Here is a 14,775-nt window from a genome sequence, read left to right as displayed (position 1 = left end):
CCATGCACTACATCCCTGCCTCACTTCTACAATACTGCTGCAACAGGCCACCACAGGACAACTAATGCAGCCCCCTCCTTGGCCTGCGCTCCTGCCCTATAGAACCACGCTGCTGTGCTGCATTTGACGGCCTGTGCAACTCTACCACAGCAGGGAGGGTTCTCCCAAAGTGAAGTGCTCCAGGCCACACACAATTCAATGGCAGGGTCTGGATTAGAACTCAAGAGCTCCTGGTCCCCAATCCTGCATTGAAATCACTGGGCAACCGTGGCTCTCTCTGGAGAAATTGTAGCTTTGCACTCCTTTTTCATGGTTACACTACAACAGAATGGAAACTGAGGGACTAAGAAATTGTGACTTGTCTAAGGTCAGGCAAGAAATCTGTAGCCAAGCCTTCCATAGCCAAGTGCATAGCCTTAACCACAACACCATTCTTCCACCAGCCTTTCTTTTTAACGTTAGTCACCCAAGTGTGAAGAATTTGGCCTTAACTTTTCTGTGACTCAGCTTCCCCACCTGTAAAATGGGGATAATAAAACTTACTCCTTGTGTTAAGTAATTTATGACCCTTCAACAGCAGGTAGCATACAAGTGCAAATTACCAAATAAGCATTTTGGATACTTATTCAATCCAAACCTTATAAAATTCATCTAGAGCTACTGTAAATATCTCCAACAAAGTGATGTCTTGGGATATATAATTTTGAACTAAGAACATCCCATTAATTATTAGATCCAATTTTACTTGAAATCCTAATTTCCAGATGGACATTTAGGGAAAGAAAACACATACACACAAAAACAGAAAGATGCCAGGGACTGATTTTCATTTGAACATCTTATATTTATTTTGCTTCTTTATAATTATGCAAATCTCAGTGCATCTTTTCTTAGTTAACTGGGTAATGACTAGCTTGGTAGCCAACGGAGTGCTGCCTTTTGAGAAAAGATAGTGTTTGAAACCAGGGGTTATGCGTAGAGCCCGCTCAAACAGGTCTCTGTGCCAAAGGCTTTGTTTTGATACTAGAAACATTTCCACTACAGCAGACTCTGATGATAGTCATGTGCGGGATTAGGAACTGACTCCATTCAAATAACAGACAGCTGTTTGGAGTGAAAACTCGTCTCTGTCAGTTTGCACTCAAAGAAGGCAGAAGCAAAAAAAAAAAAACAAAAAAAACCCTTAGGCCTGGGAATCATTGTGGCTTAATCCCTCCTTTGGCAGGAGATAAAACTAGGGCTTTCCAAGGCTCTATAATTTCTTGCATTGACCTGGAAAGAGATTTCTCTATTCATTGGTCTGTAAACCTACTTTTTTATATTTACTACATGATGTACAAGGACTGAATCTCCAACAGAGAAAACATGCCATGAGGGGCCAGGAGCCTGGGAAGAAATTTAGTCTCCGTTTAAATAACTTAGTAAAACAGAGATACACAGTAGCTATGAAAGAGGAGGGCAGAGGATGTTAAAGCCATTCATGGATTGTTCTTGTAACTTACAACAGAAGGTTTTTTCATTCTCTGCTTCTATAGACTGAAGTAGGAACGAGGGCCAAGGTTTTCAGAAGTGATGAGTGATTTAGGTTTCTTCCATTTCGAGGTATCCAACTTGAGACACCTTAAACGGTTCTGGTTTCAAAGGGTAGGTGCCCAGCATGTTCTGAAAAATCAGGTTCCATTAAGTTGGGTCCCTAATAACTAAGGCATCCAAAAATTGCTAGTCTCTTCTGAAAGGCTTGATCACCGATGTCCCATCTCCGGCAGAAACCCACAGGGAAAACATAAAACTGGACCAGAACTGTTAGCCATACATGAGCATGTGCAACTGCAAACAGAATGACAGCCCAAGATAGCATGAACTGCTCGCAGAGAGAATATGTGTTTTCAGCCAGATTCACAGACAGTGCCCTTGATACTGGAAGTTTAATTTCTGGATAGTTCACTGAAAAAAACATGCTGTGCTAATGGCCCCAGTGCAGTGAATGGCAAAACTCCCTTTCATTTCAAGGTGACCCGGCTTTAGCTTTTTGCACACCTAGAGTCTCTCCTTTTTCTCCTGTCTTGTGACCTCTTTAAGGCTCATCTTCTAAGAGACCCGAGAATAATATTTAATCAGGTAGAAAAGAAGGAACTAAAGGGTCTACCCTGAGGCCACTGACATATTAACCTATAGGTCAAGGCCAGGAGAAACATCCCCTGTAAACAAGTCACAACATCCAGCAGTCAAAAGAGATCAACAGAGTGGAATAAGAAAAAAAAAGGATGCCGAGTCGATTTTACATAACTTTTTCCCTATTTTGTTTTGATTGGAAGCTGTCGTGTGTTTCCCTGTGGCCCAATGAATAGCCCTCTCATCATACCCAACACCATTCATGTGTAGAGGTGAAGCTATGCCTGTTTGCCGTATTTGGAGGCAGTATACTCAGCAGCTTACAGGAAGGAAGGTCTTTTTTCTGAAAAAAAGAAAAAAAAAAGAGAGTCCGGAGACATGGATTTGGACTCCAAGCTCTATGCCCCTTTCTGTGAGGTCCTAGACAAGTCACTCACTGTGCCTTAATTTCCTCATCTGTAAAGTGGGGATAATAGTGTTCGTTTACCTCTCAGCAATGTTGTTCCAGATTTAGAAGTTGCCCCAGCTGGTGCAAAAGAAGGTATCAGCAAAACTGTAATATATGAAGATCCCAAACAGAACTGAAAAAAAAAGGAGATCTGTTATTTCGGTACAGGTTCACCTAGACAACTCATCAGACTCCATCTCAAACAACTTCCTCACTCCTACCCCACCATGTCCCCACCTCACTGGACCATGCTCAGTACAGCCTTACGGCTTCTAACAATAAATAGCTATTCTCACGTTGGCCACCAGGTGGCAACAGGCATAACAAAAATACCTACAACATTACAGAAACCCTCTGAGAACAAAGCCACAGCTTTTGCATAGTTCTTACTTTGATCCCTGACCCTGCAGCTGAAGTCAGTGGGGCTCCATGAGCACACGGGTTTCTGTCCCTGCGCACTGAATTTCAAAATCAGGGCCTTAGATGGTGAACTCTTTGAGGCAGTGTGGCGGGGGTCACTCAAGCAGCCCATGCACCCCCTCCTGGTGAGACATGGTGCACCCTCTTCAACTCTGACACCTCCTATTGACAGCCTCTCCAAACCTGCAGTGCCTATCCCTTCTCCGGACTCAGCCCTCCAGCCAGGTCACTTATAACCCCACTGTGACGTTGTGCAGTCTATATGGTTTTATAAAAACATGATAATAAGTGAATATAATGTAACTGGAATAGTTTTAGAAAAATATGGTAAAAAGTGAATATAACATAACTGGGATATGTTTCATGCAAAAGATCTCTTGTAAGGTATCATTACAAAGCTTATAATCTACTGAGTGTGATCATCCGATTTGTATAAATGTACCACTCTTGTATCTAAAACTAGAAATATAAAATATAACTCTAAGGGCCTATTGTAATTATGTCAAGTGTGGGCCATTAATGATGGTTTGGAATCTTGATGATGCCCATTGTCTGCAGATGGCTGTGTTTACCTATGAGTCTTCCTGTATATGTGTGTGTGCTGGCAAGTGAGTAATGAAGTCTTGCAGTGACATGTGATCATGTCACCTGAACTGGAATCCATCTTTAACCTGGTGCTTTTCCAGTGAGGGGGGGTGGAAACCCAGAGGGACAAAGGGTTCCCGCCTTATGCAAAAGATATATAAAGGGGTGGAAGAGAACAAAGGGGGGAGAGAAGCGATCATGAAGAATCCCCTAGCTATCACCTGAGCTGGAACAAAAGCTGTACCAGAGGAAAGAATTGTGCCCAGGCCTGGAAGGTGTCCAGTCTGAGAGAAAACTTACCGAAGCATCTCTGAGGGTAAGATTATCTGTATTCAGTTTGATTAGGCATAGATTTGCGCATTTTATTTTATTTTGCTTGGTGACTTACTTTGTTCTGTCTGTTACTACTTGGAACCACTTAAATCCTACTGTCTGTATTTAATAAAATCACTTTTTATTTAGTAATTTACTCAGAGTATGTATTAATACCTGGGGAAGCAAACAACTGTGCATATCTGTCTATCAGTGTTATAGAGGGCGAACAATTTATGAGTTTGCCCTGCATAAGCATTATGCAGGGTAAAACAAATTTATCTGGGTTTAGACCCCATTGGGAGTTGGGCATCTGAGTGCTAAAGACAAGCACACTTCTGGAAGCTGTTTTCAGGTAAACTTGCAGCTTTGGGGCAAGTGATTCAGACCCTGGGTCTGTCTCGGGACAGACGGGAGTGTCTGGCTCAGCAAGACAGGGTGCTGGAGTCCTGAGCTGGCAGGGAAAACAGGAGCAGAGGTAGTCTTTGCACATCAGGTGGCAGCTCCCAAGGGGGTTTCTGTGATCCAACCCGTCACACCCACCTCTTCCAGGGTGGGCAAAAGTCCAACAAACAAAAAGTCTAATGACCTTATACGAGGTCTTCTGCTTCAGTCTGGGCTCTATAGTCCTTGCTTCCTGGCTTCAGGGGGCTTTTACATCCCTTTTCCTGGGGGTAGGTAGGGGAACCCAGGCCCTCCTTCTACACTGAGTTCCAGCCCAGGGATCCTGCATTAAATAGCTCAAGTCTGCTCCCTCAGACTCACTGTGACTTCCCTGGGCTGCTTCCTACTTTCAACTGCCTCCAGGCCCCTTCCAGAGCTTTCTCTTTGTGAACGTTCACACACGGCAACATTTAGCACAGAAGCACTTACCTCTAACAAGCAGCTCTTACGGGGACTTTCAGAACTTTGGGAACTAGTTTCAGATTACTTTACAGCCATTAATGCATTAAGACTTGCCCCTCCAAGAAGCAGAGGATCATTAGACCCATTTTACAGACGGGGCGTGGGAACAACAGAGAGGTTAAGGCCCCTATTTTTTCTAAAAGAGTTCAGAAATGTGTGTCTTGAGTTTTGGACGCCAAAGTGTCTCAAGCTGGGCACTAAGTGTATGTCTACACTGCAATTAAAAACGTGCAGCTGCCCATGCCAGCTGGCTCAGGCTCACAGGGCTTGGGCTGCAGGACTGTTTAGTTGCAGTGTAGATGTCCAGGCTTTGACTGCAGCCTGGGCTCTAGGACCCTGTGTGGTGGGAGGGTCCCAGAGCTCGGGCTGCAGCCGGATCTGATCCGAGCCGGATCATCCAGACCCCTGCGAGCTCAAGTCAGCTGGCACGAGCCAACCACGGGTGTCTAATTGCAGTGTAAACATACCCTCTAGATGCAGGCACCCAAAATGACTGGATGCTGAAAGTTTGGGTTTAAATGACTCCTACAACGTTCCTGTGTAGAGCAGGGTGAAATTTTGCAACTGAATTTTGTTTCTGTCCACAAAATAGGTGTTCACTGGAAATAAAATAATGGTGGGAAAATGTCATTTTCAACCTTTCTTTTTCAAAATTTTCAAAGGGAAATTTCAAAGAAGAAAAAGTCATTTTGCTTTTAACTGAAATTTTAGATTAGTTTTTATTAGATTTTAGATTAGTTTTGGTTCTGAAAACTGATTATTTAATTTTGGTGTTTTGTTCCCCATCTTCCCCCTCCCGCCCCCACTTCTTTGCCACTGAATGCAACTGAATAAATAAGGGTTTTTTTTCTTCCCGCTTTTTCCTTTTCCTTCTCTCCCCATCCCTCTGTAACTTTTCAAAACTTGTTAACGTTGGAAAAGTTATAGAGAGGCAAAAAGAAAAATGAAACTGTAACTGTAACTTTTCCAAAGTTGAGGAAGATTTGAAAAGTTAGAGTGGAAAAAGAAAAAGGAAAAAAATAGAAAACAAAACAAAATCTGGACATCGTTCATTTTGTTGAACTAAGCGGCAAATAGAAAAAGCGAGAGGTGGGAGGGAATTTGGGGGAAAGCAAAAATACAAAACGTTGATTTAAAGAAAATAGTGAAAATTCTTGAATAAATAAAAATTGTTCCAATTTGAACTCTGCAACATAGAAATCAACTTGAGATTTTGAATCTCCCCATTTTCCCCCATCAGCTCTATTTCTATGTGACTTTAGCCAATCTCCTGTTTCCCATGATTGTTCTTTAGCCATAGTGTCATCCTTTTCAACAGAGCAGCTACTGCTTAGGCATGGTAGAACTGAATAAAGGACGCTGGCATAGCTCTAACAGTCTAACTCTGCCTTTCATTTCTCCTGTCTGCTTTGCAGACCTTAACATTATTTGACTTTTTTTAAAAGCTTAATTTAGTTTTGTTTGTATTAGATGATCTGTATCTGCAAGATATTACCCCATCAATATTTCATTTTGAGGGGAATCTAAACCAATATGATGGAAAGCCAAGCTCCCTCCATACACAATGGCTTGTTAGATGCACAAAGTATACATTGAAATAAGGGGACTGCTTTGTTCAAAGAACTGTTTATTTATAGGGTACTTTTCTAATCTTTATATTTAGGCAGATCAAAATATTTGCTGTAGACTCTCAAAAACCACAAGACACAACAGAAAGTACCCTCCTGTAAGTTCACAAATCCTGGAACACAATGAGAAGGCTATATTTGTATATTTCATAATCCCCCCATGCCAGGAGTCCGGATTTTCCCAGTGCTAACAGGGGAGATATTATAGAAGTGTCTACGAAGACCTGAGCTAACAAGTGCATGTGCTCTGAATATGGAAGGCATATGGTTTTATCCCTTCATTTACCTACAGGAGGTTGCTACTGGAACTGTTCTGGTTTTTGTAGGGATACAGTTCATCCTCTACTAGATGGTCCTGTATAGGTCTAAAAATGGAATCACAGGGCAACAAGGGTTTGGATATGATCAAGCTATCTCTATGTACGCAGACAGCCCTCCCTTGCCCTATGTGAGACCTATAGATTCCAGGTTGTACAATGTCACTGAACTATAAATGATGGGCTTGGTTTGCTGGGTTTGTGACTCCCAAATTACCCTGAGTTCACACACAGGCAAACACTCCAAATGAAAAAGGAGCAAACTCTGGGGTAACTAAGGCCTGGTCTACACTAACCCCCCAATTCGAACTAAGGTACGCAACTTCAGCTACGTGAATAACCTTAGTTATTCGAATACCTTAGTTCGAATTTACCGCGGTCCAGACGCGGCAGGCAGGCTCCCCCATCGACTCCGCGTACTCCTTGGGCCGAGCAGGATTAGCGGAGTCGACGGGGAGCACTTCTGGGTTCGATTTATCGCGTCCAGACAAGACGCGATAAATCGAACCCAGAAGTTCGATTGCCTGCCGCCGAACCAGCGCGTAAGTATAGACAAGCCCTAATGGCAGCACTTCTCCATTCCCTTCTGCTCCTCGCTCTTCCACCTCCCCCACCAGGTCCGGGTCCTTACCTTTGGATGTGCAGATGGACGACCTGCTTCTCATCCCCTCCCATCTCACACGCTCCTCTCTCCTGCATTCCAGTCTCCGGGAAGGGCCTGCTCTTAGCATAGCCTCCTGATATTGTTTAGGCCAGGGATTGCTTTGTCCTACTAATCCACCTTTCTTCAGCAGCAGGATGCTTCTCTGGATTTAATTAGTCCCTAAACTCATTCTGGGGCCAAGGTTCTCTAGAAATCCTGGAGAGAGCAGGGAAATTCCCGGAGCAGTGAGATCTTCAGCTCCTGTAAATCAGTGCAGCTCCTTTGATTGCAGTGGAGCTATGCTGATTTATACCAGCTGGGAATCTGGCCCTTTCGTGTAATTTATTGTGACTAGGTATCCATTTTGTACTTTATGTACTTGTGATCATTTGGGTGAGGACAGTAGCACTAGTCTGAGAGGGAAAAAATAGTAGGAGATAAGGTTGAGCTTAAAACTGGTTGAATTGTAAACCCTTCGCTTGCTGATGAATACAACCATTAGGGAGCAGCAGGTACCGTAAACATAGGCATCGTCCAGAACCCGCAGTCTAATGCTGCGCACATCTATACTTATCTGTAAACTAGCTCCGTTGATCTGACACCACTGCAGCTGCTTGTCCACCCCAAGACCCCAACCCATCTCCTAGCTGTCAAACCCTCCAATATATCCCTTGACAAGTGAGCCCCATTTACTCCCTGTTGTTCTCAGTCTTCAGATTCCATCTCCCTGGAAATGAGTTAGCCTTGTAGCGGGTACCAAAATGTTACATTTACTGGCATCTGAGAAAAGCTTTTTCTCCAACACTCAAAATGTATTTAAGTTTCTCTTTGTGTTTTACCTGACTGCACGAAGATATTTATAAAACAAAAATGCACTTTAAACTCATTGCACGTGTAGGTCGTGGAAGCTCCTTCACTGGAGGTTTTCAAAAAGAGGCTGGATAGCCATCTGTCTTGGATGGTTCAGGCACAACAAATCCTGCATCTTGACCGGGGTTAGACTGCATGACCCGGGTGGGTCCCTTCTAGCCCCGTGGTTCTATGAAACACCTAATTCTTATATGGTGCTTTTCATCAGGAGAGCTAAAAGCACTTAAAAAGGAGGCAAGTATCATTATCCTCATTTTCACAGGTAGGGAAACTGAGGCACAGAGTGCTCAGGTCAAACCTTGCAAACACCAGCTATTGTGTGTAATACTACGGGGCGCACTCCCACTTTAAACAATAGCACTGGCTAAACTACAGAGCATTGTGCTAGTTAGTAAAAGTATGGACTATGTCTGGAACACAAAAAGAAGAGAACAATTTCTGTAGTTATTTTATGAGTTTCTAATAAAAAAATCTCAGTTTTAATCTAAGGGGTTGTTATTGGGTTTTTTAAAATATTATTTTAACCCATTAATAAAATTAACTACCTTTTTTTTTTCCAGTTTTGATTGTCTTTCCCTTCCATTTAACACCCATACTCAGAATCAGGAGGGAAGAGACAAAGAAATGTAAACTGATAAATTAATGTAGGCAGTAAAAGTAAAGAGTTTTCTTTGTTCATATCAACACTCTGATCTGATTTTATAAACAAATCACTGAAAAATCTAGGTCAAGTTACCCAGGAAATTAATATGCCCTTTAGCAAAAATTTCTCACCCTGAATATGTATCTATATCAGCAGTGAAGTATATTTTTCATGAGTAATTAAGACATTATGGGTTTCTGGTTATTCGCAGACGTCTTATGGGAAAACGAATTATAAAGTCACAAGAATAATAGCATTCAAAGAACCTTTCCTCTTACTGCAATATTGATTTTCAGAACACAAACAGAGGCTCAGAAAAGCTTAATCTTGGTACTATACCTATTTTAAATGCCAATTGTTGAGTAAATAGACCTCTGCAGGGATATGTTTGTCTGAAAAGTCCTTTGGGATTAGAGAATATTAGCCCAGTATTCAGCCTGAGACCTACTTTGTGAAGCTTCTTTGTTACCCTGTCAGCTATCTAAAGCCCTATATGATAGGTCTCAGCCCTGGTGATATTTATTCAAGTAAATCTAAGTATAAGAGTTAAGATGCAGCTGTTCTTACATTGTGGACATCTTTGGGTCTCAGTGAGTTTCAGCTTGACACTGAAGTGCAGAACATCTCAGAAGACTAATAAAGTATTCACCACTCAGGTCTTCAATATGTTTCTTAGCCATTTTCCATGGTCAATACTTTTTTTTCCCTAATTAATTCTGGCCGTGTATAATTTTGCTCAAGCTCATGAACTAGAGAGTTGTTTACTTAGCCCTCGTTTGCACATAAGACACAAATTCTTAATGCGGCTAAGCCGGGCTCTCTGGTTTGCAATGCCAAATCCTGACCTTCCTCTGAAGTGCAGAGTGTTTATATTTTTGGATCACGAAGCCAAAGAAAATAAAGTTGTTTTCCACCAAACAGAAAAATCTCTCTATTTCTTTGCCTTTTGAATTGATCTTTGGAGTATCTTGATACCTGGTCATGAGTATAGAGGACAGCCTCAGGTCTGAGTCTACTCTCCACTGTCCTGATGTAAAATGGAAAGAAAAATCAAGCCTCTATAAATGTTGCCAGTGCCCAAGCCAAAGCCTGTTGAAGTAAATGGGAGTCTTTCCACTGGCTTTGATGGACGACGATGGATCAGGTCCCTAAACGCAAGGGTGATTTATTTTTGGATGCTGTTTAGAAGTGCTTGCGGTAGGTAATGTAGTAAAAGCAAAGTATCTAATTAAAACTGTCAATAGTCCAGACTGGAGGACAATGAATTGTTTACATGCACCTATTGTTATTGTACTATAATTACATTAGATAAATGAAATGGTAAAAATGCAAAGTAATTTCCAAAGGAAAGATTTTTTTGTGGGGGGAGGGATAGCTCAGTGGTTTGAGCATTGGCCTGCTAAACCCAGGGTTGTGAGTTCAATCCTTGAGGGGGCCACTTGGGGATCTAGGGCAAAATCAGTATTTGGTCCTGCTAGTGAAGGCAGGGGGCTGGACTTAATGACCTTTCAAGGTCCCTTCCAGTTCTAGGAGATGGGAGATCTCCATTTATTATTATTATAGTGTACTGACTGAAAAGCAAAGTGATGCACCAGCCACAGGCTGCAAAAAAAACACCAGGAGAGGAAAGGCAATCCAGGTTCCCAATACTAGCTAAATTGGTCCACAAATGCTGTTCATCTCCTTGCACTCTCTCTCCTGCAATCTGAAGGTAAATAGGAGTCACAAAATACCAGGAGCTTTTCAATTTTCCATAGAGTCCCTCAAACGCAGTAGCTTTTAAGAGGCCATGCAGGGTGTCAAAGTAAATACCATAGTCATAGTGAAGGTGCATGCCTAATGGACATAGATACCTGGAGGACAACTTTCCACCTCAGAATTAAGCTATGTAACCATATTATTTAATTGCTGGGCCCACTAGGTTTAGTGTAGATCTGCTGAACTCAGATTCTAACAAACTGGCTGTTGTGATCTGGTTTCAATTTTGTGTGTGAGTGGAATCCACTTTAGTCCAATGCTTTTGAACTGTGAGTTGGGGAGTCCCTCCTGGAGAATATCATTCTGTTTCAAGATCACCTCCCTTTCCAAGAGTGGGGAGACGAACGGGATGTTGGTAGGTTCAGTGTACGAATTTCTGAGATGTAATGTTTAAACATCAAATAGTTGGGAGATGTGATAGAGAAACACACAAAAGTAAAGGTGCTTATGCAGGAGTTACTGGGTGGCATATTCTGTGGCCTCTGTTACCCATGAGGTCAGAATAAATAATCTAATGGTCCCTTCTGGCCTTCTACTATAATATCTATGAATAATCTAAACTATCTGATCCAGGTAGGTCTTCAGAACAGAACTGGAAAGCGCATGTAAAAAGTCTTTCTCATGATGTTTTGGCACTTCCATCTGAGACTGTGCATTGTAGAGGGGCGTTCCAGCATGTAAAAGAAGAGGGGATAATTCAAACTCTTTTGAATCTCAATAAAACTGCTGTCTCAGCGAGGTTAAAAATTCAGGGTGAAATCTTGGCTCCCCCCCCCCCCCCCCCCAGTGAAATTAATGGCAAAACTCCCATTGACTTCAAAGAGGTCAGGATTTCACCCAGGTTTCCATTTGATCTGAACTGGTTTGCCTCGCACTATTAAGGAAGCCTCATTAGATAGTAGATGAAGTACTGATGGAGTACCCTCAGCACCCAGCCAGATTGTCACTTTCCATACTCGGCTGTGCAGGGAGCAAAAGGAGTCCCTTACTCTCCTGCCTGGTTTGTGACTCTGGCCAGAGGAAAAAAGCAGAAGCTAGTCACCTGGTGCTCCCTGCAGTGCACAAGTAGGCAGTGAGAGGGCGAAGAGGGGCAGGAAGTGGCTCAGATATAAGGGTAATGAGAGCCATATAAGTACCTACATAGATAATGGAAAGAGTCTTGGATCCCCCCACCCCTCACTGGCCAGAGTAGTCAGTCAGGTGCACAGGAAGGAGTGAGCTGCTCCACAAAACAGGATGAAGTAACTTATTCCCTCCCCAGAGCAAGAGGTCTTCACTTGGGACAGTGGCTCTCATCCTCTCCCGACTATTGTACCCCTTTCAGGAGTCTGATTTGTCTTAAGTCCCCCACGTTTCAGCTCACTTAAAAACTACTTGCTTACAAAATCAGACATAAAAATACAAAAAAGTGTCACAGCCCCACTGTTACTGAAAAACGGCTGACTTTCGCATTTTTACCACATAATTATAAAATAAATCAGCTGAAATAAAAATATGGTCCTTACATTTCAATGCATAGTGTACAGAGCAGTATAAACATGCCATTGTATGAAATTTTAGGTTGTACCAACTTCGCTAGTGCTTTTTTAAGTAGTCCACAGTAAAATTAGGCAAACGTCTAGATGAGGTGATGTACCCCCGGAAGACCTCTATGTACCCCCGGTGTACTGATGCCCCTAGTTGAGAACCACTGACTTGGGGCACTGTAGCTACACAATCTAACCCTAAGTGATTTGCCCAATATCATAAAGGAAGTCTGTGGCAGAACTAGGAAGTGAAAGCGGATCTCAAGCCCTAGGCCAATGCCTTAACCACCCTTCCTTTCTACGGAACATGCTCATGAGCAAATATTTTCAAGTGCAGAACAGTTACATACAAACCATCTGCTGACAAAGCGTTATTCTTGAAGCACGCCGTTGTTCCTGACACAGACATGATAGAAAGTGAATCAGCAGCTCCACACCCCATTGCAGTAAGAGTCCGTAACAGTTCAGAACAATCAGTCAAAGCGCATTTTAACCAAGAAAAGTTCCCTCTTAGAGTAAGTGTGATCAAGAAAAATGAGGCTTTGTTCCCCCCGCCCCCCCACACACCCCAGGACATTGGATAAAATCAATCAGAACTTAGTTGAAGTGTGACAATGATGTTTAATGGGTAGAGCAAGAATCTGGCAGTACTCAGGTCTCTGGGGTCCTATTTTTGGCTCTGTCTCTGATTTCTTTGTTTTACCTTGGTCTAGTCATTTAACCTCTCTGTGCTCCATTTGTTAAATGTTAATAATGATACTTACCCTACGCTTACCTCGCAGGGGTATAATGAAAATGAACTAGTTTGGCAAGCAGTTTGAATTCCCTATATAGAAGATACTGCATACCCCAAGTGTTACCATTATTCTCAGATCTCCTGGCTTGCATTTGAAAAGTATGTTGTTTTATTTTAACAGCAAACACCAGCTGCAATGTTGTTTGTTTCCGCAGATGTCCTAATGCCTTTTTAATCACTTAAACTGACCATGAGAAATCATACACCCACAATTCCAAAGGTAAGAGCTTCTGCAAACACATGGCTTGTTATGGTAAAGTATTTTTTTTAAACAGAACACTGATTGATTGATTGTAGGAATGGACTGTAGGTCACTGTTAGCAAAACTGAAGAGAACAACCTGGGCAGAATCCAGAAATTAACGCAGGTAAATAAAATGGCACGTTTCTATTAAAAGCTTTCGGAATAAGCAACAATCTTGCAAATAAATCCTTTCTGGAAGTGGAGGTTTACACGATTCTTTCCCAGGCAGGATACTATAGGGTAAAGGGGGTTACATGATGACTGTTTAGTGTTTTCCCATCAAATATTTGAACAGACTAAATGAAATTGCAATCCAAACTGGGCCAGAACAGTAACACTTTCTACATGCAATATTTATCTGGACAGGAAAGAAACATACCACCCATTTTTTGCAGGTCATTTAGAACTTGATCTCTTTCATTACCCATTACCTATTTTCCATTGGAGTCAATGGAAAGTCTATCATCAGGCTGTGTACACTAATTCAGCAAAACACTTCAGTACATGCTTAACTTTAAGCACACGCTTAAAGTCAGTGGGACTTAGGCATGTGATTAAGTGCTTTGCTTAACTGGGGCCTGAAGAGCAGAGCAAACAGTGAGGGGGAAAAGCGTAGTGCAGATTCATTCAGACTGAAAAATCAATTTGCATTTGATCATGGTTACTTCCTGTGAATGCTCAATGGTTGAGCTATACTACCATGAATTCTTGCTGAAAGTGAATACTTGGCTAGTCAGTGAAAGCAAATTTGGAACTGTAGATTCTAGTATTCTAATATTGAAAATTCATATTGTGTCCATGATTCAAGTAACTTGCTCCCAGACACTGGGTGTGGCTTTCTCTTTGTACAGAGCCCTTCACACGATGGGCACTGCCAGAATTAAAAGGTAATAATTAATGAATCAATAATAGCATGGTGCAAAACTGAATATCACTATTTGCACTGAACAGTTTACAAGCTATTCATATAGCAAAACAAAATAATTATGGAATAATCTCAGATCATTGATGTTCCGGAAGCTGGTAACAGAGAGGGGTTTACAGTCACCCTCTGGGAAGATGGAGAAGGCTTTGAAGCTGGTACACCCAGAGCAAGTAGGGAAACCAGGAGGGATAAGAAGCAGTCCAGGGAAGGAGCAGTGAGGGCTGAGACAGTAAAGCCCAGAACTGCTGGGTTGAGGGTCCCTGGACTGGAACCTGGAGTAGAGGGCGGGCCCGGGTTGCCATACCAGCCACTGAAGGAGTGGCGCCTGGTGCCGTGAATGGGAAGACTGCCCAGGACTGCTGAAGGAAAGGCTTTGATACCCCGGAAGGGGGGAAACGCTGAGTGACCTGTCCGGGGGCTAAGTGACGACAAGGACACTGCGGTTTCTGGGGTGAGAGAAGGACTGCAGACCAGAGAGAGAGACCGTGTGATGGTGTGCAACCATGAGAAGGGGCATTGACCTTGAGAGCTAATCCCCAAGTGACCAGGAGGGGGCACCATACCTGCCATGAGTGGAGCACCCCGTCACAGCAAGGATGAGAAGATTAAAGTTGATAAGGTAAAGGGAAGCCACTGGATGGAT

The 14,775-nt window shown here is 42.6% G+C and overlaps 1 long non-coding RNA gene across 1 annotated transcript; it reads right to left on the bottom strand.

Moving 5' to 3' along the window:
- Nucleotides 1–823: 823 nt before the first annotated feature.
- Nucleotides 824–7,745, bottom strand: LOC112059756 (uncharacterized). The gene is made up of 3 exons (XR_002889032.3): nt 7,360–7,745; nt 2,600–2,693; nt 824–2,455 (listed from the first exon to the last, which is right to left on the bottom strand). It is a non-coding gene; the product is annotated as an uncharacterized LOC112059756 (long non-coding RNA).
- Nucleotides 7,746–14,775: the final 7,030 nt, after the last annotated feature.

Source organism: Chrysemys picta, chromosome 5, assembly GCF_011386835.1.
Source record: "Chrysemys picta bellii isolate R12L10 chromosome 5, ASM1138683v2, whole genome shotgun sequence".
Taxonomy (NCBI): domain Eukaryota; kingdom Metazoa; phylum Chordata; order Testudines; family Emydidae; genus Chrysemys; species Chrysemys picta.
Note: the sequence above shows the minus strand (reverse complement) of the source record. Positions and strands in the feature narration are given on the sequence as shown.